General features: G+C 32.9%; 1 long non-coding RNA gene across 1 annotated transcript in view; it reads right to left on the bottom strand.

The window, feature by feature from the left end:
- Window positions 1-602: 602 nt before the first annotated feature.
- LOC118354176 (uncharacterized) overlaps window positions 603-26181 on the bottom strand; it is a 32635-nt gene continuing 7056 nt past the window's right edge. Inside the window, exons 3-5 of the long non-coding RNA XR_004814191.2 lie at window positions 9891-9985; window positions 7992-8187; window positions 603-733 (exon numbers count right to left, since the gene is read on the bottom strand). This is a non-coding gene — a long non-coding RNA (uncharacterized LOC118354176). The remainder of the gene's footprint in view (window positions 734-7991; window positions 8188-9890; window positions 9986-26181) is intronic.

Here is a 26181-nt window from a genome sequence, read left to right on the forward strand (position 1 = left end):
GCAGAAGAGTTCCTTAACAAGGGGCCGATACACTGAACCATTATTTGCAGGAAAAAAAAGTGTATTTTGCAATTACCTAAACTGGGGAAGATGGGAGTAGGGTGTGTGTGTGGCATTTGCTAAATCAGTTAGCTTACTCTTACTAACACATATTGACTAGTGTAAAAAAGTTCCCTTCTCTTACTGACTTGATAACTGATCTTATCAAGAATGAATGTTGAATTTCATCAAACACTGTTCCTGAGTCTATTGAGATTATCATATGAAAATTCTCTTTTAATTTTTATTTGATGGACTGCATATAATAATTTCTCAAAGTTAAGATAGTGTTAAATAGTTGATACAAATTTAACTTGATTATTGTAATATATACATGATATGCAGGTTGTAATTTTCTTGGGATTACTTTCTTGGTTAATTAATAATAAATTCATTATTTTTGTATTTCGTGCTTATGAAGGTAACTGCTTTGTAATGTTCATTTCTCATCCTATTCAGGTAATACAATATGCTAAATTCTCCATAATTTTGGGATAAATATTGGGAAGAAATTTTATATGTTTGGAGGTATTAATTAGAAGTTTGTGTGTACTGACCAGTAAATCCATCTGTATCAGTTTTATATTTGAGAAATTATTTGATTGTTGCTATAAATCTTCGGTACTTTAGAATATTCGTGTGTTCTATTTCTTTTCTATTTCTTCTTGTGTCATCTTTGTCAAGTTTCATTGTTCTGTAATGTTAAATATTTCAAATTAGGTATGTTATATATATTTAATATTATTTTTAATACAGTTGCTTATGGTATCTATTTTTGTATTTTTTGTATTATTGAAATAATAGTATAGTAAAATGCACAAGTTTAAATATACAGGTTGATTATCTTAAAAGTTAGGTATAAAAACTTGTACCATCACAAAGATCAAAATATATAGTTTCTTTTATCTCAACAAGCTCATTCATGACCCTTCTTAGGAAAAAAAATTCTGATATCTAGCAAGACAGATTAACTTTTCATGGTTCTGAATTTCATATAATGAACTCATCAAACATGACCTTTTGAGCCTTTTACTCTTTTACTTATTTTTCTTTTACTCAATATCATGTCTAAAGGCTATTTATGTTTTGTATATAGTAGTCATTTGCACTTTTTATTGTTCTATAATTTTACATAGATAACCAAACTTACCCTAATATATGTCAGTTTTAAAGAGCTTATCTGAGGGGCACCTGGGTGACTCAGTCAGTTAAGTGTCTACCTTGGCCCAAGTCATGATCTCATGGGTCCTGGGATTAGCTGCTACTTGGCTCCCCTCTCAGTGGGGAACTGGCTTCTCCTTCCCTCCCTGCTCTGTTCCTTCCCATTGTTTATGCTCACAGGTACCCACATGCATGTACCTGTACTCCCTCTCTCTCAAATAAACAGACTCTTAGAAAAAAAAAAAGAGCTTATTAGAAACCTCTGTTTACTAAATTGTTGTAGGAGTGTTTCTTTTTATTTTTTTTAAGATTTTATTTATTTATTCATAAGAGACACACAGAGAGAGAGAGAGGCAGAGACACAGGCAGAGGGAGAAGCAGGCTCCATGCAGGGAGCCAGATGTGGGACTCGATTCAGGGCTGCCCTGTATGAGTGTTTCTATGGACTATTTCTAGTCACTTAACTTTTGCACACATTGTCTAATTTCCTGCCTCTGCATGGTTATATTTGAGAGACAGCCTAAGCATTTATATAAAATTTGTTCTCAGTGTGATGTGAACTAAGTAACTATAGTCCTTATTTTTTTTCCTCTCTCACTTCCTTCTTATCCTTTTTCCATCCTACCTTTTTTTTTTGTCAGATTCCAAATGCAATTTCAAATACCTGATAAAATGCATATAAATAGGAAGATTATAAATACATATGGACAAGAAAGGAAATAAAATTAACAATGAAGGACTATAATAAATACAAAGATTATGTTTATAATTAAAGTGAAATTAGGGTTTCATTTGATGAGTATGTGTCAAGGACCCAGGAATAATTTACCTAAAATCAAGGCAACCCTATCCAAGAAATCAACAAGATTTAAAAAAAAACATATAAAATGTAGAGAATTGTTGCTGTAACCTAATCTTATATGTTACCATTTTTCTCTGGAAAGCTAATCTAATGCACAATCCTACAAATCAGTACAAAAGAAAATGAAATCACATACATTGATTGAAACAAAATGTTTTAAAAATCAATATAATGTGATCCAGTAATTCTATTGGAATTTTGGATGTCAAGCTACATTTATTACTTATTAAAATACATCTGGTTGTATGTAGGACTAGACCTAACATACTTTTACTGTGCTCATCTTTGGCTTATTTGAATTTCCAGAACATTAAAAATGCATTATAATCTTAGCTTTGCTCATATTGTCCACTACGCTGCTCTTACATGGTTATATTTGATAATGAGCCTAAACATTTGTATGAAATCCATTCCCAGTTTGAAACTGAATTAAGTAAACATAAACCCACCTGGCTATAAGGAAAACTTTTGCATCACATAAAGACACTATAAAAAATAAATAATACATAAAATGGTGTTTTTTCCCATTAGCAATATATATGTGAAAAATGTTTTCTACTGCAGGGAGTTTAAAGTTGTATTTGCAATCTACTAATCACTGTCCTTCTCCAGGGTAAAAAATCCTACGAGAAATTTAAATATTCATACACAATCATGACATTTTCATATGCAAATTTGATATTATCACAGGGCAAAAAATGGTTCTTCATTTGCTAACGCTCATCCCTCAGATCTCAGGTAAAAATCATTTTTTTGAAAGAGCCTTTCCTTGTAACCTCCTCTTAAGGATGTTTGCCATTTTAACTTTCCACATCCTGAGTGTTTTTCTCTGTACTTTATTTTCTCAATAGCATATAGCAAGTACTTTAAATATTTACTTATTTTCTTGATCATTGTCTCTTCTATATCCATGAGTTTGGGACTATCTTTGTCACTTTTATCTTGATAGCTCCCATGCTTAAATAATGTGTCACATATTTTAGTTGTTCCATAAATAATCATAAACTAATATATACACTTTTAAATATCCTTATTAAAATACTCAAACATTCAAGTGATCACTGTATAGTCTTTAAAAAATGGACTTAAATACAGCTTAATGGAAGGATAAAACTTAATTGACAAAACAGAGAAAAGGAAATTTAAGTATGAAGAACACATGTGTTCTAATTTTAAAGAAAATATAGGAATAACTCATGGCAATTATGGCATATAGGAAGCATGTCCATGGGACATTTAAAAACCCCAAAATAATCAGTTTGGAGATAGTTAGATTTTAGTAGCCTTATGAATATATTCAATGCTATGCTGAATGGAAACTTAAATAATTATTCATCTTAATCTAAAAATGAATTTGTTTTGGAGTGCCTGACTGGAGCAGTTCATTGAACACCAGATGCTTGGTTTCAGTTCAGGTTGTGCTCTCAGGGTCCTGAGATGGAGTTCCATGTGGGACTCCATGCTCAGCATGGAATCTTCTTGTCCTCCACTCCTCTTCCTACCCATGCTATCTCTCTAAAATAAATAAATAAATAAATTCTTTAAAAAAATAAAAATAAAAATGAATTTGTGGTTAGCTCTTTTAGTATTTGATTATAGATTATTGTATCATATCTATTGCATGACCAAAATAGGAGCCAATTTTTCCTCATACATCCTGTATCAGCATTGTGTATAAGGTAAATTAATTGATAGATGCCTATTCTGGCTTGGAAAATTTTGTGTGACTTCAGTGTCCCATATAATGTAATATACACACGTGGAATCTAGCATTTACATTTCAGTTAGGCTGTGAGATGCCATTCTTAGTTTTTTTTGTATCCAAGACAGCATGTTTTCATATAAAAATCAGGTTCAGGGGCACCTGAGTGGCTCAGTGGTTGAGCATCTACCTTTGGCTTAGAGTGTGACCGTCCTCTGGGGATCCTGTTTGAGTCCCACATGGGACTCCCCACAGGGGGCCTACTTCTCTTTCTGCCTATGTCTCTGCCTCTCTCTGTGTCTCTCATGAAAAATAAATAAATAAATAAATAAATTAATTAATTAATTAATTAATAAATAAATAAATCTTAAAAAAAACAAAAAACAAAAAAACCCAAAATGAGTTTCAGATTTTGGTGCATGGTGTAGAATTACCTTTATATAAACACGGTATTTATATAATAACATCAGTCCATTAAATTAATAAATTACTTAGGTATGGATATGTATATCCTTATTTCTATGTGTACTTCCTTGTTTTAATTTTATGTTAATATTAATTAAATATTGAAAATAATATTAATTAAAGGTTAACAGTGTAAAGGAAAGAGCATTTCATAGAGTATATGACTTGAATAAACTTAGATGAGATTGCAATATTTAACTTTCTAATCTAATTTTTCAGAAATAAAATAACATTAAGTCATGCAAAAGGACAATTTGGGCTTGGTGAAACATGCAAAAAAGAGTTTATGTTTAAAAGATTCTTTAAAATATTGACCTTTAAGCTAAATAAACCTGAGGACAAAACTCTGTTTTTTAATTTGCTAATTGTCTGACTTTGGCCAAAGGCCTTTCTGACTCAGATTCCCAACGTGGAAAAAGGTGATACAACTCTTCACAGCATAGAACTGTGAAGAGAATTAAAAGGAATAATATATGCAAAAAGCTTTGTCCAATGCCTGGTATACAGAGGGCCTTAGTGAATGGTCTTTATTATTATTCATAAAAATCACCTCAATATAGTATTACATTTGTTGAAGTTATTTTACTCATCTAAGATCTTCCATCATCTGGGGGAAATTTTGAATGTGCTTTAGAGCAAGACTATAAATATTATTATATTAAAAAGCATTTTCATTACTGAAAGTCATAAATTTCAGAGAAATAGAGTATAATCGTCAATTTTCTGGAAGCAAAGTTGCTAACTTCAGTGAAAATTTAAGCATTTGGAAATGTAGGCTATGAGTAACCAGCTTTGCCCTAGCAAGATATATCAAGTTGATTAACCTTGTTTGCATTGACCCAGTGCCCTTGTGTTTCTTTTTCACTCTCTCTTCCATCAAATTGACAAACTTATTCATGCTTAATATATTTTCCTGGGGATTTATATATAATTATTATATCAAATATAGGTAAATTCTATTAGAATAAGAACTTTAAAAAAAAGCATAACTTGACAGAACTGTGGAAAAATAATAAACTGTGGGAAAATACATCAGATAAAGAGAATAGTCTTCTCAGTCTTCCTCAAATATTATTTTATAAGAGGCTGCTAGCTGCAAGAACAAATGACATAAAACTAGAAAGAGCTTTTGCATTAATATCAAAATTATTTGCTTAATTGTATAACTATTAACCCACTTCAACCATAACATTAGCCTCTCTTAATTCTTTCCTATTTAGATTGGATACTATAGATCTAATATTCTCTTGTTAGAGTCTTGAATTGCAAGTGCTTAATATTCAAGAATGTTATTGGAAGAAACAAAAACAGAAAACAGTTGTCTTTGATAGTTTTTCTCCAATATGATAGTTTCTTTGATAGTTTTTCTCCAATATGATAGTTTCTTTGATAGTTTTTCTCCATAATTACCATGCAATGGTAATTATGATCTTCGTGAAATCAAGTACTTTTTATGAGACACCCAAAGTAATCAAGGCTTACGTACCTTTAGTATTTTGCTTTTTTGTTGACCCTGGTTTTTAAGAATGAAATGTGGCTACCTTGCATCACTCATCATGTATGTACTTCATTCTTAATATTACATTTCAATAACATGTGGCAGAGACTTTTATTATATTTCTTTTCTAGCAACAACTGTGTCTTTTTGCATTTATCAGAACATGCTGAAATTATTAAAAATGATGATGCTTATTCAGCCTGTGTCTTCAATCATGTGTGAAGACTGTCATGGGGGAATGAACAAATTACTTAATTAAACTTGTTTTATGTAAACCACTTTTATAAATGACTTTTAATTCCTGAAAATAATAAAAGTTGTGTGTATTTGCAAAAATATTGCATACTAAATTAACTTATAATGGCCTTGTCAGATCCTAGAACGTTGGAAATATTTTACAAAGGTTTAATGGGCATGAGCTCATGACAGGTCACTAATGGAGTCTACTTAATGTAAGTCTTAGGAAGGTTTTTTTTTTTTTTTTTTTTTTTTTTACATTTCATATAGATCAACCCCAAAATAGATACTTTTTCCTATGATTAATCATGTGTAGTGAATACAACTAAATTAAATTGGAAAAAAAAAAAAACAGGTTATACTTACTCTCACTTAACATTATCTATGCATAAATATAAAATTGATATATCCCAGAATCCTGTACTTTTGTGAAGAAAAAATTATAAAAAGGCTCTCTCCATTCTTAACTTCATCTTTCCCACTCTTAGCTTATAAGCTAGTTATTTTTAGAGGCAGAGGGAAGAACGATTGAGCAATTAAATGTTGACGGGAAACCAGAATTTAAAGATATACTATTGGACATGCAACTTTACAGAGAACATTGAATTATTTATTAAACATCAATGTCTTATTTGACGAGGTTCAAAATATTAGCAAGATAGCAAATAATATGCAAAGAATGAGTTGCTGTTTGGAGAAGTATTTTAGCTTCATTTTTAAATAATTACCTTGATTTTGTATACTAGTTAGATTGACTCTAAAGTTTGAGATAGCATACCCACGATTCATATGGCATACGTTTTTTTCTTTTACTTTGGAAAGATATCACTTCTATCATGTAATTCTGTCATATGAAGTCAAGGTAGGTTCCAGTCTTCTCAAAATAATGCTTCCAGAAAATGTTGCCAATGCATTAGGATTGGAATATGAAGTATATTTACCTAGGACCGTATAAAATAGATCATCAATTTCAAGAAGGGAAACAAATACTTTTACTAATTATTTTATCTAATAAACTACAATTAATATTTTTTTAAATTCGAGTTTGTGTGTTAGTGAACATTATTACTATGTATCCTGTAAGAGGTAGGGTGTTAATTATCAGGAGGTGGTGTAGACTAGAGAGAAAAAATTATTTAAGTTGCTGATTAATTATCTCCCTCCACCATGGAAAATTGTGCTGCCTCTAAGATTACTCTTACTATGTGAATCATTAATTTATTTTCTGCAATATAGATCACTTTAATTGTTTAAAAGTAGGTTTGGAAAACAATATTTGAATATTAAATGAGAATAAACTTATTAGATAAAAATTCAGGTGTTGCTTTACCCAAACTGGAGAAATTTATTTACTTATGAGAAGTACTTAATTGTGTCTTGTATGATTGATTAATATGTCCCTGTATTCTGAAATTAGAAGTGATCATGAAAATAATAAATTAAATCATCATGATGCCCTCAGAAGACATTTCAGAATGGAATTCTTTGCTATGCAGTCATTTCAGTGTAAATAAATTTCCAACAGAGAGTATGAGTCTTTTTTAGAGTCAAACAGTCTACACTTGGCCTCTTTTCTAATCTAAAATCATATGTATTTTAGACATACATATAATGAACATTCTAAAAGGTAGAAATAGAAAACCATTTAATTGTAAAATGATCTATGTTCCCTCACTTCACATTTCTAGTCAGAATTAAGTTTCAGAATACCAGTTTTTACAGTAAATGTCAGTAATTTAAAAGGGGGTTATACTTTTTTAAAGATTTTATTGATTTATTTGAGAGACAGAGATAACAACAGAGATAGGGAGAGAGAGCACAAGTGGGGAATAGAGGGAAAAGCAGGCTCCCCACTGAGCAGGGAGTCTCAGGGAGGTGGAGCTCAATCCCAGGACCTTGGGATGATGACTTGAGTCAAAGGGAAATGCTTAATGGACTGAGCCACCCAGGCATCCCAGATTTTTACTTTTTAAAAACGATCACTAAGTAAGAGTTATAAAGTTAGTATTATATGGTTCTTCACATACCTGAATTTGAAGGTGCCTATAAAGGTCATCTAGAAATCCAACCAAAGGTCAGGATAGAACTGAGTTGTTTTTCTTTGCAAATCATAATAAATTTCCTTTGGGCAAATATTTCTTTTCAAACTTTGTCTCTTTCAATTTGAAATTTTATTTCTCTACTCTTCTAAGATTCATCTTCATGTAATAAGCTGATAGAAGCCTAGAGATAAAAAAAAAAAAAGCAATAGTGCAAGAATAACATTCTAGCTAGAAAAAAAAATCCAAATACCCTTTAAAGTGAAATAGGAACAATCTGAATCTGAGGCAAAAGCAATAAAGCAAATAAGGCAGTCACTCGTTTCAACACGTTTTCTGTAACTAAGAAGATAAAGTTCTCCTTTAGCTTTAAAAGCTCAGACAATACCAGCAACGCCTGCTCTTAAACCTTTGCACATGCGTACAATTAATATATTATCATAATCTAAATATTCCCAGAGTCACCAGTAGAGAGGCAAATGTTTATGTCTCAGAAACATAGGAGATTTAGAAATGGAAGAAAAATATTTTTTTTCCGAAAATTTTAATCCAAAAGCTCTGCTTAAATTTTATATTCTCTATTTTTTTTAAGTTTTTTCTTTTAATTCTACTTAATTAACAGACAGTTTGATATTAGTTTCAGGTGTACAAAGATATTTCATATTCTCTTACAGCCAAGATTCCTTCATCCCATGCCTCTTCACTTACATAGGGGGAAAAAGGGATGATTTTGTGTGAGACAATTTAATAGGCATTTTCAGACCACCTGAAATTTGAAATCCAGCCCCTTTTTGTTACCCTTTTGTTGTTGTTGTTCTCTGTATTAGAATCTTTATCCTTCATCAGCTATATGAAGTATGAAAAAAGATAAATGCTTTCTAGACTTCTGGTTTCTATAAGAGCTTCTCATTTAAAGTACTTCTTTCATCTACTTAAGACAGAATCAAGTAAGATGTTTTTGAAATGAATTTTATATTATCAAGAATTTTTTCTTCCTATAACCATAGCTCTATTGAATAGAAATAAAATAATTTTTGTAAGAAAACTTGTCCCTTTCAACTACAAAAATTGGTATATCATAGTATATGTTTTATTTTATTACTTGTATGAGCTTTACTTAAGTAATTCAAATTACAACTGTGAATACAAAAAAAAATATGAATTATGGAATGTGAAACTCAGTGAAATGTGAAACTCAAGCTCAAAAATCACATATTCATGCCAAAACCACGTGGATAGAGTAGAATGTAGCTTATGGTTTGTGTCATCTACTAACACAATTTACCTATGTTCCAATTCCTTCAAAAAGACAATTTTACTTACCAACTTATAACAAAGTACAAGATATCATCCTCTCAAGAAGTCTGAGCATATTAATTGCAAATAATAACCTATAATCCTTCTAAAAGACTAGTTTCAACATCTGCAAATCTGCGTTTGCACTACAAATTCTCATCCTAGACCTGACAAGCATTTTATCTAATGCATTTGGCAAGTAACTTTAAGATTCTGTTCTCATATCCCTGGTTATGAAGTGAGAATATTAAACATTGCTTTGAGTGTTGTGAGAATTAATTATTTAATGTTTATAAAGTTCCTTCCGGCTCTAAGGTAGAAAAGTCACAGAAGCATTTCTTATACTCACAATGGATATTCTCATAAATACAAATCATGGAGTAATTGTTATTATTAACTATAATCAATATATAAAAGTCAGAATTATAAATGGGGTCAAAGATAGAGATGATATAATACACAATGTATATTTTAATTGTTTGTTGGAGAGTGAGTTTCCATGTTCTATATTTCTTTTCTCTAACCATGCTAAATAACACAAAGTTAAGGTAAAGGTCAAGATGGCCTAATACAGAAAAGATGAGCACTTACTTCTGTGAACCCAAAGGTATTCAATGAAAACAAAATTTTACATCAATAGGCTCACATAATATAACTTCACAATGGACACCTGTGCAAGTTGGAATCTGTAAAAAGGAAACAATGAGGAGAATGCTTATCTGAATCAGGCTTTGATTATATTCTTAAAACCATCATCAGAAGGTACATTTATATGTCCATTTGCTGGTCTAAATCTATTGCTAATCAATGGCAATTTGTTAATTTGTTCCTTTGTTTTTGCTGATTTGTTTTAGTATGTGGAGAAAGAAGTAGGATAAGGACAATCAGGTGGATCTTAAAGAAAAATTACTTTTCCCCCTAAGATTATATTTTCCCCACTTTTTCAGTTTAAATTCCCTTTTTAATTATTTTTTTCTGGTTTACTGAAACAGGATTAACATTTAATATTGTGTAAGTTTGAGATGCACAAAATGATGAGTTGATACAAGTATATATATTGTAAAATGGTTACCATGATAAGGACAGTTAACAAATCCAGCACTCTATATTTTGTGATGAAAACATTTAAGATCTCCTTTCTTAGAAACTTTCAAGTGTATAAAGAGTATTGATAACTATAGTCACCAGGCTGTACATTAGATTCCCCAGAACTTATTTGTCTAGGGACACCTGGGTGGCTCAGCGGTTGAGTGTCAGCCTTTGGCTCAGGGCATGATCCTGGGACTCCAGGATCCTGGAGTCCCACGTCGGGCTCCCTGCATGGAGCCTGCCTCTCCCTTTGCCTGTGTCTCTGACCCTCTCTCTGTGTCTCTCATGAACAAATAAATAAAATCTTTAAAAAAATTATCTGTCTTATAACTGGAAGTTTGTATCCCTTGGCCAGCCTTTCCCTATTGTTTTCAATCACACAATAGTAATAAAATATACAGTAATATTCTGTTGTATGTTTTTATGTCCTTTCCAAAATCTTGAAAGATAAAATAGCAACTTATAGCAGTCTTTTACAGTTTTCATGTTTTGATATCCAAATGTCTAAATAATAACCTTGAACATACATATAAGTGTTCAAGGATTCTTCTATTTAAGTGGACAACACAGCACTATTATGGTTAGAGAACATTAAAATTTTATTACTAAAAATGAAGATACCTGAGAATTGGCTCTATGGATTTTGCATCACATGTGTAAATGGACTGTGGTAGAGAGAAAGGACAACATAATTCATTTATTATGAGACTAATTCAAATATTTTTGGAGACCATGTCTTAGAAGTCTAAAATTTAATTTTGTAGGAATCATTTTGAGTATCTTATACCAATTAAAATAAAGTAGCACTATGATGTTTTTTCTTATTGCTGCACTGTATAGAGAAACTTATTTAAAAAAGAAAATTAAATACAATTCATATTCCAGTATTTTTCAAATCCCAAAATACATTTGAAAAAAAATTAGAAGCAATATATTGAATTGACATATGCAGTTTGGTTATGCCAAAGATTTCTTTGGTGAGTTGATAAAAGTGTTAACCTTTCTCCTTCAACCTTTTGATTGGTAAAATAGGGTTATGTTATCACGTTGAACTTTTAGAGTTATAACTTTAAGAATAATCAATAATGGGAAGCCGGCAGTGCTAATGCCATTGCTATTTCAAAAATGATTGATGGAAAGGGCTGGCTCTAAAATACTAAGCTGTCTAGTTTTGCTCCATGACAAATAGCATCAACATGATTATATCTTGAATAAGAAAATAAAATTCCTCCCCAAAGCTTAAGGTCCGTGCTAAATAAAACACTGGGAGCCATTCAGCATTTTGTGTTCCTTAATGACCAAAATTCATAAAAGCAAAATTGATGAAAAAAGGGAAAAATGGCTATTTTAAAAATCAGATTCAATTTAAAAGGCTTTTTATCAAATATCCAGCTTTGAGCAACAAATATTCCCTACTTGGAGAGTTTGTCAAATATCTTGCTTTGTATTTGGCCACTGAAACATGAAAGTGCTTATGTTGGCATTAAAACTAAAGAAGATTAATTAAGTTGTATAAACTAATGTAAACATTCTATTGTCCAAGAAAATCAAATTTGGTTTAGTTTTATTTTCCCCAACTACTATGGTCTCCAAAATGCTTACTAGTTACAGATCTTTTATATAAATTAAAAACTGAGTAAGCTCCAATTAACTAATGATACATGCCGCTCTTTTATTTTTAAAACAAGCTATCTACTTGAAGACCAGTCCATTTGTCTCATCTTTCTTTTATGAAGTCCAATAAAAACATAAGTAAAATTATATTTATGTTTTAGATACTAATGCTAGAAGTGTAATTGAAACAATCTGAAAACTCCTAAAGTGTCCTGCTAAATTGATTAAATTCTTATCACTACATAAGAGATTTTCTTTGATAAAATTTGTTTAAATATTAAATATTTTGCCATTTTTTATTGAGTTTTTTTTGTTGCTGTTGTTATTGAGTCTTAAAATTTTATTGCACATTCTGGATAAAATGTGTTTATCAAACATATGCTTTAAAAAAAAAATATTCTTGAGAGACAGAGAGAGAGAGAGAGGCATAGACACAGGCAGAGGGAGAAGCAGGCTCCATGATGGGAGCCCAGTGTGGGACTCGATCCTGGGTCTCCAGGATCATGCCCTGGACTGAAGGTGGCCTAAACTGCTGAGCCACCCGGGCCGCCCCCAATACATGCTTTCTATTTTCCTTCAGTTTATTTTATTATTTTATTTTATTTTATTTTTTATTTATTTTATTTTATATTTTATTTATTTATTTATAAACTATATTATTTATTTATTCCTGAGAGACACAGAGAGAAGCAGAGACATAGGCAGAGGGAGAAGCAGGTTCCTCATAGGGAGCCCGATGTGGGGCTGAATCCCCAGATGAGGATCACGCCCAGAGCCAAAGGCAGACCTCAACTGCTGAGCCACCCAGATGTCACTGGATGTTTTTTATTTAAATTTTTGTTTAGTAAATCTATATGGTAAATTGGTTTTGAGTGTAGAATTTAGTGATTCATCACTAACATATAATACCCAGTGCTCATCACAAGTGGCCTCCTTAGTATCCATCATCCATACCCTGCTGACCTCCCTCCATCAACCCTCAGTTTCTTCTCCGTAGTTGAGTCTCTTTTTTTTTCTTTTTTCAGATTTTATTTATTTATTCATAAAAGGCATACAGAGAGGGAGAGAGAGGCAGAGACACAGGCAGAGGGAGAAGCAGGCTCCATGCAGGGAGTGCAACTTGGGACTCGACCCCGGGTCTCCCGGATCACACCCTGGGCTGAAGACAGTGCTAAACTGCTGAGCCATTGGGGATGCCCATGTAGTTGAGTCTCTGATGGTTATTTCCTTTTCCCTCATTTTTCCCCCTTCCCAACTATGTTATTCTGTTTTGTTTCTTAAGTTCCACATATAAGTGAAATCATATGGTATTTGTCTTCCTCTGACTTATTTCACTTAGCTTAATATACTCTAACTCCCTCTACATTGCTGCAGATGGCAAGATTCCATTCTTTTTGATGACTCACTAATATTCCATTAATCAGTTGTTGGACAGTTGGGATCTTTCCATACTTTGGCTATTGTTGATAATGCTGTTATAAACATCAGGGTGCATATGACCCTTCAAATCAATATTTTGCATCCTTTGGGTAAATACCTAATAGCACAATTGCCAGGTGGAAAGATAGTTATATTTTTATTTTATTCATTCATTCATTCATTCATTCATTCATTCATTCATTCGAGACACACACACACACACAGAGAAAGAGAGGCAGAGACATAGGCAGAGGGAGAAGCAGGCTCCATGAAGGGGGCCTATAAACCCTTTATCAGATATGTCATTTATATCAGATACATATATATACACATATATGTATATATATTATGTCATAATATCTTCTTGCATTCTCAAAGTTGCCTTTTAGCTTTCTTGATTGTTTCTTTCATTGTGCAGAAGTTTTCTATCTTGACAAAGTCTCCGTTCATTTTTACTTTTGTTTCCATTGCGTCAGGAGACATGTCTCATAGAAGTTGCTATGGCCATTGTCAAAGAGGTTTCTACCTGTGTTCTTCTTTAGGATTTTAATGGTGCCCTGTCTAACATTTAGGTCTTTCACCCATTTTGAATTTATTTTTGCGGATGGTGTAAGGAAGTAGTCCAGGTTCGTTCTTCTGCACGTTGCTGTCCAGTTTTCTTGGCACTATTTGTTGAAGAGACTATCTTTTTTCCATTGGATTTTCTTTACTATTTTATGAAATATTACTTAACCATAGCATTCTGGAGCCATTTCTGGGCTTTCTATTCTGGTCCATTGATCTATGTATCTGTTTCTGTGTCAGTACCGTACTGTCTTGATCACAACAACTTTGTAACACAATTTGAAGTCCAGAATTGTGATGCCTCCAGCTTTGCTTCTCTTTTTCAATATTGTTTTGACTATTCAGGGTCTTTCACGGTCTCATACAAATTTTAGAATTACTTGCTTTATAGCTCTGTTTAAAATGTTGGTGATATTTCAATGGGGATTATATTTAATGTGTAGACTGCTTTGGGTAGTATCGACATTTTAACTATATTTGTTCTTCCAATCCGTGAGCATGGGACGTTTTTCCATTTCTTTGTGTCCTCTTCAATTTCTTCCATCACTATTCTAGTTTTTAGAGTACAGATATTTTAGTCCTTTGGTTAGGTTTGTTCCTAAGTATCTTATGGTTTCTGGTGCAATTGGAAATTGAATTAATTCCTCGATTTCTCTTTCAGTTGTTTCATTATTGGTGTATGGAAATGCCACAGATTTCTGCCATTGATTTTGTTTCTTGCCACTTCGCTGAATTTGTGTATCAGTTCTAGCAATTTTTGGTGGAGTCTCTGAGATTTTCTATATAAAGTATCATACCCGTGTGTGAATAGTGAATTTGACTTTTTCCTTACCAATTTGGATGCTTTTAATTTCCTATTGCTGTCTGATTGCTGAGGTTAGGACTTTCAGTACTACGTTAAATAACAGTGGTCAGAGCGGACATCCTTGCTTTTTTTCCAGACCTTAGAGGAAAAGCTTTCAGTTTTTCCCCATTAAAGATGATATTAGCTTTTGGGCGTTTTGTATATGGCCTTTATGATGTTGAGGTACATTCCCTCTATCCCTACTTTGTTGAGGGCTTTTATTAAGAATAGATGCTGTTATTGTCAAATGTGTTGAGAGAAGCATATGGTTCTTATCTTTTCTTTTATTAATGTAATGTGTCACATTGATTTATGAATATTGAACCAAAACTGCAGCCCAGGAATAAATCCCACTTGATAGTGGTGAATAATTCCTTTAATGTATTGTTGGATTCAATTTGCTAGTAACTTGTTCAGAATTTTTCCATCCATGTTCATCAGGGATATTGGTCTGCAATTCTCCTTTTTAGCGAGGTCTTTGTCTGGTTTTGAAATCAAGGTAATGCTGGCTTCATAGAAGAAGTTTGAAAGTTTTTCCTCCATTTCTATTTTTTTTGGAACAGTTTGAGAATAGAATTAACTCTTCTTTAAATGTCTGTTATAATTCCCCTGGGAAGCCATCTGGGCCTGGACTTTTGTTTGTTGGAAGAATTTTGATATTGATTCAATTTCTTTGCTGGTTATGGATCTGTTAAAATTTTCTATGTTTTCCTGTTTCAGTTTTGGTAATTGGTATGTTTCTAGGAATTTATCCATTTCTTTCAGATTGCCCAGTTTGTTGGCATATAATTTTTCATAATCCTCTCTTATAATTGTTTTTCTCTTATGTTCTTTTATTCATGATTTTATGTATTTGGGCCATTTTTCCTGTCTCTTTTCTTTTTGATAAGTCTGGCTGGGAGGTTTACAAATTTTGTTAATTCTTCCAAAGAACTGCTCTTAGTTTCATTGATCTATTCTATGTTTGTTATTGTTGTTGTTGTTTCTATATCATCTGTTTCTGCTCTAATCTTCATGATTTCTCTTCTTATTCTGGCTTTAAGCTTTATTTGCTATTCCTTTTCTATCTCCTTTAGGTGGAAGGTTGGCTGTGTATTTGAGACTTTTCTTGCTTCTTGAGGTAGGTGTCTTTCTATGTAGTTACCTCTTAGGACTGTCTTTGCTACATCACACAGGATTTGGACTGCCATGTTTTCATTTTCATTTGTTTCCATGTATTTTTAAATTTCTTGTTTATTTCCTGGTTAACTCATTCATTGTTTAGTAGGATGTTCTCTAACTTCCATGTATTCATGGTCTTTCCAAATTTTATCTTGTGGTTGATTTCAAGTGTCATAGCATTTTGGTCTGAAAATATGGTTTGTATGATCTCAATCTTTTGTACTTGGTGAAGATTGATTTGTGACCCAATATGTATGATCTACTCTGAGGAATGTTCTGTGTGCACTCAAAAAGAATGTGTATTCTGCTTCTTTAGGATGAAATGTTCTGAATATATCTATTATGTCCTTCTGGCCTAGTGTGTCATTCAAAGTCATTATTTCTTATTAATTTTCTGTTTACATGATCTGTCCATTGCTATAAATAGGGAGTTAAATTCCCCTACTATTATTGTATTATTATCAATGAGTTTCTTTATGTTTGTTGTGAACTGATTTATATATGTATGTGCTCCCAAGTTGGGGACATAAATATTTATAATTGTTAAATATTCTTGTTTGATGGACCCCTTGATTATGATATAGTGTCTTTCTTCATTTCCTGTTAAAGTCTGGCTTAAAATCTAGGTTGTCTGATATAAGTATGGCTACTCCATACTTCTTATGTCCATTAGCATGATAGATAGTTCTCCATCCTCTTACTTTCAATTTGGACGTGTTTTTTGGTCTAACATGCTTGTAAACAGCATATAGATGGGTCTTGTTTGTTTTTTGTTTTTGTTTTGTTTTGTTTTGTTTTACCCATTTTGATATTCTGTGTCTTTGGATTGCAGCATTTAGCTCGTTTACATACAGAGTAATTATTGGTAGGTAAGAATTTAGTGACATTGTATTACTTGTAAAGTCTCTGTTTCTGAAAAAAAAAAAAAGTCTCTGTTTCTGGATATTTTCTCTGCTCCTTTCCAGTCTTTGTTGCTTTTGTTTCTTCTTTCCCACTGGAAGGTTCCCCTTTAAAATTTCTTGCAGAGTTCATTTAATGGTCACAAACATGTTTAGTTTTTATCTGTCTGGGAAACTCTATCTCTCCTTCTATACTGAATGACGATAACACTGGATAAAGTATTCTTGCTGCATATTTTTCCCCTTCAGCTTGTTAAATATACCATGCCAGTCTCTTTTGGCCTGCCAGGTTTCTGTGGATAGATCTGCTGCAAACCTGATCTGTTGTTCCTTGTAGGTTAGAGATTTATTTCCCCTGCTGCTTTCAGGAGTCTTTCCTTATCTCTAAATTTTGCAAAACTTTCTATTATATGCTCTGGTGATAGCTGGCTTTTGTTCAATTTGATGAGAGTTCTCGGTGCTTCCTGGATTTGGATGATTGTTTCCTTCCCCAGATGAGGGAGACTTTTAGCTATGATTCACTGAAATAAACCTTCTGACCCCTTTTCCCTCTCTTCTTCTTCTGGGACTCCTATGATACCAATGTTATCACACTTTGTGGAGTCACTGTGTTCCCTAAGTCTACATTTGTGACCCAATACTTTTTTTTTTCTACTCTTCTTTTCAGCTTCATTATTTTCCATAATTTTATCTTCTATACCACTGATTCTTTCCTCTGCTTCATCCATCTTCATTGTTATTGCATCCATCAATTTTGTATTTCTGTTATAACAATTTTTATTTAAACCTGACTAGTTTTTAGTTCTTTTATCTCTGCAGTTAGGGATTCTCTAGTGTCTTCTATGCTTTTCTCAAGCCCAGCTAGTATCCTTATGATTGTTATTTTAAAATCTGCTTCAGGCATCATTCTTATATCTGTTTTCATTAAATCCCTGGTTGTATGCCTCCCTGTTCTTTCTTTTGAGGTGAATTCCTCTGTCTTGGCATTTTGTTTAGGTCACTATTGTGTGTGTGTGTGTGTGTGTGTGTGTGTGTGTTAGGAAAGCCTGTTATATTCCTGCTTCTGAAAGTAATGGCTATACTAAGAAGACATCCTGTTCTGTCTTGGGCTTGGTGCTTCAGGAAGTGTTTCAGAGTGTGTGCTCTTCTGTTGTGTCTTGGCTGTCCTTTCCCTCAGGTCAGTCCTCTGCAGAGTTTCTCCTTGCCTGCAGTGCAGAGTGTTCAGCTTTTTGTCCATTGTCTGACAAGTTTTAACCAAGTCTGTTTTGGTCTGCTTGTTAAAAGAGGCTAGATCCTATTTCCCCTAGAGCTGAAGCTTTGCAGCATTCTGTGATCAGTGTACTTGGTGTACTAGTGGGGTTGGTGCTGGTCTTCTGGGGAAGGAGCCTGATGCACTGGGTCTCAGGCCTACTTGCCCTAGTAAAGATGCACCTGTAGGGTACAGTAGGGGAGGAAAGTAGTGTTAGCAGCTCCAACCTCCACTGAGGATGCTGTGGTGCCCATTGATGCTGGTTAGTGCTAATGAGTGGGGGAGAAAATGGCCTTGCCCATTGTTTCCTCCCAAAAGCAGGGAGTTTGTGCCTGCTACTCTTCCAGAAACCTTACAGAAGAGTAAAAAGTCTCCTCTCTTCTGTCCCTGGCTTTTGTCAGATTCCTGCCTTCACTCTGTCTGTGTCTGAGCTGTCTGCCAGGGGGCACAGTACTACTGTGTTTTATCTCAGGCATGTGGCTGGGTTTCAAAACTCCAAATTTTAGGGATCCAACACAGCACAGGCCCACTCTGATTCTCTGGGGGAGGGTCTTGCCATGCTGTGGCTGGTGCCAGTTAGTCCCAGAAAAACCATCACACAACCACTCACTGGTTCACAGTTTATGGTAAAGCACAGCAACAAGCCAGCACCAAGGTTTGCAACCTTTAGCAAGTGTCTCTGTTCCTATGCTAAGGAACAGGGCAGCACATTGATGCCTGCCAGCTTTTTTGACCCTAGAGAGGCTGTGTACCTTATCCCCAGTCCCCTCCAAGAAGGGGAACTGTCTTTTCCAGTGTGACCCAGGGGATACTCAGAGCATGCTGTTCCTTCCAGGGCCTCTGCTCTCCTCCTTACAGGAGCTATGCCCCCAGGCTTCACCCAATGGTGATATAATCTTCTAATACTTCAAAATTTCAGCTCTCTGCCTATAAAAACTTGTGACAATCAGCCACTCTAGTTTTCCCAGACAACGGTTTTGGGGAAATGTTTCTCTTGTGCAATATGCTGCACAACACTTTCTCTCTGTTTCTCTATCTCTCTTTCTCATCTCTCAGAGATCAAGATTCCTTTCCTTCCTCAGCATCTGTGATTCTCCTTTCACTGGAATCATGTTTCCACACCTCCTATCTTCCATGATGTAGCTCCTTCTCTCCCTCTAGTTCTGCAGTTTGTTCTCTCAAAATTCAGATTTCTTGGGTATTCTGAATGATTTGACATTTATCTAGCTATTTTTGAAAGACAATGCAAAACTAGGGTCCTCCTACTGCTCTGCCATCTTAACTCCACTATCCCCAATGTCTGGCTTTTTCATTTTTCTAACCTTTTGACATGGTCCTTCAAACTATCTTAATATTTATTTATTTATTTATTTATTTATTTATTTATTTATTTATTTATGTATTTATTGAAAGACAGATTGTACCTTTGGTGTCATAGCTAAGAAATCTCCCCATAATCCAAGATCACGAAGATTTTCTCTGTTTATTTTCTAGAAGTTTTGTAGCGCTAGGTTTTAACATTTAAGTGGTTAACTCATCTTCAATTAACTTTGTATATAGTGTGAAGTATGGATTAAAAATCATATTTTTGCAATAATTATTCAATTGTTTGACCATTATTTGTTGAAAAGACAAGCCTTGCTCATTGAATTGCTGGTTTACTTTTGACAAAAACCAGTGTCAACTGCTTACGGGAAGTCTGAAATAGACTCATGTGCGTGTTTCTGAGCACTCTATTCCACTGATCTATTTGCTTATCTTGACATCAATATCACACTGTTTTGACTACTGTAGCTTCATAATATGTCTAAAAATTAGGTTGTGTTACTCCTTTAACTTTGTTCTATTTCAAAATTATTTGATTATTTTAGAGATTTTAATTTCTGTGTGTTGGCTGCTTCTAAGTTTTAGAATCAGCTTTTCAATTTCTACAAAAATGCCTTTTGGGATTTTGACTGAGAAATCTACCTATAGATAAATCTGGAGAGTATTGACATCTTAATAAGGTTTAGTCTTCAAATCTATGAAAAAGCTTTTCCCTACTTATTCTAATATTTCTCCTCAATGTTTTATAGTTTTCAGTATGTAGATCATTCACATTCATAAACATGTTTTGCCAGATTTATCCCTAAGTGTTTCATAGTTTTGATGCTATTGTAAATACTTTAAAATTCAATTTTAAGAATTTAATTATTATAAAAATAGGAAATAGGCTTGATTCTATGTATTTCCTGGAAGATAATGCCAGAATGTGTTTATATAGGATATTAGAGCAAGAAATAAAATGATTTTAGACACAGATATTGTGGGAGAAGAGATATATTTTCCTCTACCCTCTGAATTCTGAGCTGAGCCCCTTTTATAATGTTAGATTAACAAGAGAAAACCAAACAGAAGTTTAACATGTATACCTGATGTATGCATGGGAGATACCCAGAAAAAGGAAGTCCCGAGGTGGTGTAGAATTCAGGATTAAACACCATCTTAATAAGAAAAAGGGAGGAGTTGCATAGGCCTCTTAGGGGAGAGTGAATGCTTTTTAGGAAAGATGAATGGGTCCATAGAAGACTGGATAAAAGATGTAACAGCTGTGACAAAAATTGTGTGCATATCGTGTCACTACTAGTCTCCTGTCCTGTGATAAGAATTTGTGAAACTCCAGGGAATTTATGACAACTGAGTTCCTGGTGGGGATCTGTCTTAAGGCAAATAAGGGGAGTTTAGAGAAAGTCTCTCCCTGTATTTGCTGTTTTTAAACTGCCTATACTTCAATATAAACACTATACCAAAGTGGCATATTTTGCTACTCTTCAATTTTTGTGTACCAAAATTTAGCCTGAACTGGAACGCAGTTGGGCATGTGAATAGTCAGTTACATAAAGTAGAAAAGCTGCACTGAGGGTGGGTAGGCACTAATGAGTTGTCACATTAACAAAACTAAACTCATCTATAGTAGCCTTAATACTGAAAGATGAGTACGCCAACAATAGGAATTGAAAAATAGAGAAGATGGGACTGTGGTCAAATGTAAAGTGAAAACAAAATTATTGAAGACAGAAGAAATTATGTAAAACATGGATGTATGTGGGCAGAGTCTGAAAAGAAATTTGTGGAAAAATGGAAGTTACTTCACTTAGAATATAGACATATATGATGTGGTTATTTTTCTTAGTTTTTAGGTGTAATGAATTTTATTATAGTAGGTTTATAATAATGACAAAAATAATGATAATATTGTAAAAGTTGGTTGTTTAAATATCTTTACATGGTAGGAATGTTCACTTAGGAGGAAAATTTCTGATTATGTTTATGTGAAACAATAATTCTTCTGAAAACTGGATTACTTTACATAATTCTACTTTCATTGGATACATATCATGTATTCAGAATCAAAAAGTAAAGTCCATGACTAGAGAGGGAAAAAAAACAACTATTAACAGTATCAGTATCAAAATGATATTCTTAAGCATATTAAACATCCTCAAATTCTTTTCCCTAAAAGATGACTTCTCAATCCCAAATTTATTTAGAGCCATGGATACCTGAGTAAATTTTAGTAATTTTAGGTTCTATTTCTGACCTTGATTTTCACTTTTAACTTCATTTATTCAAAATAATATTTGAAGGCTCAATTTTTAAAAACCCAAATAGATAAAAATCTTGAACAGCTTTGGGATAAATATTCTACAATTTTAAATGCATAGGATTTGCAATATTAGTATATTAAAATAATAATGCCATAAAATCGGTGATATTATATTTTATAAGGAAAACACAATGTATTAGATGCTATTTAGCTAAGATTAAAGGTAACATAAACTTAACGTGAAACAAGGGGATCCCTGGGTGGCTTAGCGGTTTAGCGCCTTCCTTTGGTCCAGGATGCGATCCTGAAGTCTTGGGATCGAGGCCCACCTCAGGCTCCCTGCATGAAGCCCGCTTCTCCCTCTGCCTGTGTCTCTGCCTCTCTCTCTATGTCTATCGTGAATAAATTAATAAAATCTTAAAAAAAAAAAAACACTTAACAATGAAACAGTGGGAATGTCAAATGATAAATATATGAAATGTATATAAATTTTAATGTCATTCTATAAACTTTTTTTTCTTTCGTATTTCACTTAGTATGAAATAAATTGATGAGAAAGAGAAAGAGCATTTTAAAGTAAAATTAAAAGAGTAAAATATACTTAAAACGTGCTGTTATGTACAAAATTTTCAGTAACCATTTTGCCAAGACTGAGAGCAAAATGATCAATGATTAAAGATAGATGTGAAAATATTCAGAATTTTTATATTCAGCCAAGAAAAAAGTGAGAGTTGATTTTTTGTGTCTATTATATTTCAAGAGTGCTACAAATAGTAAAAATAAAGAAAGAAAAAAAAAGAGAAAGAAAGAAAGGAGAAAAGAAGAATTTTAAGAAATACAGTAAAATACAGAATTTTTTTCTTATTGCTAGAATGCTTGGAAGTTATAACCAAAGAGCTCTTGACCTCAAGAGCACCTCTATCTTTTATGAGAGCAAAAATATCTCAAGTGGCACAGTGCTTCTTTTTCCATCCCTGGTTTCATTAATTTAGATATACAGTAAATGTTCTTTTTCAGTGTTCTTGTTTGGTCAAGTCAGAAGAGACAGTAATAGCTGTAGGATTGCAGGTAAAATGATGAAGGATTGGTGAAAGTCAGGTACATTGGTGTCTGTCAGTGGAGATGAATCAGGATACAGTAGTCTTTTGCTTTAATTCTTTTTTTTCAAAAAAAGAATTTTATCCTTGAAGCAACTACTTTCTCCTCCTTACTATTGATCTTATTCATTGTTAATGTATAATCACAGCTCAGGAAATTCTAGAAACCAAGTTTACATTTCAAACATTTTTAGTTAAATGTACCTGGCATATTTTTCAACGGGAAAATTCTTGTGCCCTTCCAAAATTGACAAAAATTTGGGAATGCATTATTAGGAAGTATATGTTTTCATGCAAAAAATTAGGTAGATACCCAACCACAATTAACCTATTGATTTTAAGTAAGAAAATAGCAAGTGGAATAAACCTCCAAATTTTACTTTTAGCTTAACTGGCTAAATAACAAAAAGGACTTTTTATTTCCTTTCACTACTCTACAATTCTGCTATCATTCTCTTTATTTTGTTTTCTTAGCCCTAATACAAGAAAGAGATATAAAACTAATCTAAGTTTCTAACCTCTTACCAAAGTATATAAAATCTCTCAAAATTAACAGCCAGATTGTGTTCTAATTTATCAACTAGAAAGGACGTTCTGATTTTTGTTTTTCAAAATAAATCACTTTGAGAATATATACAACACAAAACAGTTTCTAAGTGATTTGTTCCTTAAAGAAGTATTTTTTTATACTTTGTCACTGATTTACAGTTTTCTTTGCATATAAATTTTTTATCAGCTTCGTGGATAAATGATGATTAAAAATTGCATATATTGGGGCACCTGGTGGCTCAATGGTTTAGCTCAGGTCATGTTCCTGGGGTCCTGGGATCAAGTCCCATATTAGGTTCCCATAGGGAGTCTGCTTCTCCCTCTGCCTATGTCTCTGCCTTTCTCCCTGTGTCTCTCATGAATAAATAAATACATAAATCTTTTAAAATATGCATATATTTACGGTGTACAACTTGATGATTTGATATACCTATACACTGTGAAACATTTGCCACTATAAAGCTAATTAACATGTCCATCATCTCACATAGTTACTATTTTTCTTTTTCTTTGTGTGTCTGTGTATGTAATAATACTTAAGATCTATTATCTCAGCAAATTTCATGCATACCATAAACCATTGTTAATTATAGCCACATAGTTGTACATCAAATATCCAGAACTTATTTTTCTTCCATAACCAAAACATTGTGATTTTGCTTACTTTTTAATCTTTCAAGAATTTTTTACTGTTTCTGAAGCCAGTGGAGTAAGATAACTATATGAAATGGGGATTTTAATACTGATATCAAGCTTCATACGTTTGTTATGTGCTAAAGATTTAGCATACAGTGGTCTTTATTAAAAGTCAAACTACATAAAAAGTGAGAAGAGATTAATAGTTAACCACCCTGATAAAAAATCTATCTCTGGCTTTATCTTACTTAAAAAATAGAGTTCTAAAGAGTCAATTAAATCATCTCATGTTTTACTTTAAAATTTGAAATTTTCCAAGTGCATGATGGTAGTAATCTTTTGACATAAAGAAGGAACAGTACTTTTTCTGAGAGCTGTTTCTAAAAGGTATAAACCAATTCTTACTCAGAAGAGTAAATTATTTGACTAATTGTGAAATGCTCTGTTCCTGTGAAATTGTGCTAATTAGTAATTACTTTTACCAATCTTATGCCATCTTAACTCCAAAACACTGAAGTAGATTGAATCTAAAAAAAAAAAAAAATGAATTGAATGAGAATGTACTCACCACTCATTTTAACTCTATTGAACTTGGAGAATTGATTTATGGCAATTCTGAGCAATTGCCCAATTTAAGGGAAATTATTTCAGATCATGTTCATTGTAATTTTAAAGTTACTGTCTTTCCTAGAGGTTACTATATCATTGATAACTGAGATTTTTCTCAGAGCTGTTCCATTGCAAATAAACAATTTGAGCTTCACTTTATTATTTATAATTCAATGATGTCAGGAAGAATGAAAGAGATATTCATCTACTTGGCAGATTTCATAGAAACATGCATTTATGAAATACTGATTTTATATCTGCACTGCATAATGGCAATATGTACTCAAGAATAACCTGTTTGGAAGACTATTGTATTATAATCTCAGTTCTCTGGGGAGTTATTTAATCAAAATAGCTCTGCTTAAGTGCACTACAAGAGGAGACATGAAAAAAATGTCAGAGGATCAAGGAGAGACAAAGGACTAGAAATTGTAATACTAAAAGTAATTTAGTGCCTTGAGGAATGGTAATTTATTTTTTTCTAAAACTTGAGGTGGGAAAAGCTCAGATAAGTCAGAAATATCAGAGTTACAACTGAGATCTCAGTGAATGGTAAAATAAGTTCTCATACCCATGAACAACTAAACACCTAGATAAAATGTGTTAAATCAAAATGGAAATGTAAGTCACACTGTGCTCCTTAATAATCAGTGTCAGTGAAACACTAATTAGTACCATATGATTATAAGCAACCATATTGGATCTTATTCCTCTATCTTTTTAACTCTTCTTTGTACAGCATAACTTCAAGTAGGCTTTCCAGTTACTTTATGACTTAAATTGTGGTACTGTTCATGATTTTCAACAATGAGTTAAACAGCATAATGCCTTTGTATAATAAATCAAGTATTAAGATATACACTCTTACCTTACTGTGGAAATATATGTTAATTATTCTATTAATAAGTACTATGTGTTTAACAAATATGCCTAATTACTTTAAACTTTGATTATTGAGCTTAAAACAATATTGGAGGCATAGAATGTTATAGTTTTCTCTTATTTATTTTTATATGCAAATTCATCATTTCCTCTCTCTACTGTAAAGGCATCTTATCAAAATTTCCTAAAAAAAAAAAAAAATTTCCTCCAATCTATGATTTCAAGGTTCTCCTCTTGTAATTTCCTCCTGTAATCTAGTACCAATGTTTCTCCTCCTTGTTGTTAAAGTCAACACCTTGGTATTATACAGTTATTTATATTATCATTTTAATCTTTTTAAAGCATTCTATTTTACAGCACATACCCGCACATGATCATCTTTGTAAAATCTGTTGTCTACCTCAAAGTAACCAAAGATAACTTGATTACTTTAGCATATTACACACACACACACACACACACACACACACACACACACCTTTTTTTTAATTAGAGAGAGAGAATGCACAAGTGAGAAGAAGGGACAGAGAGAAAGAGAGAGAGAGTCTTGAGCAGACTCCACACTCAGCATGGAGCCAAAGGCAGGGCTTAATCTCATGACTCTGAGATCATGACCTGACCTGGAATCAAGAATCAGACACTTAAACTGACTGAGCCACTCAGGTGCCCAGTGAACAACATATC

This window comes from Canis lupus, chromosome 3 (genome assembly GCF_003254725.2).
Source record: "Canis lupus dingo isolate Sandy chromosome 3, ASM325472v2, whole genome shotgun sequence".
In the NCBI taxonomy this organism is placed as follows: domain Eukaryota; kingdom Metazoa; phylum Chordata; class Mammalia; order Carnivora; family Canidae; genus Canis; species Canis lupus.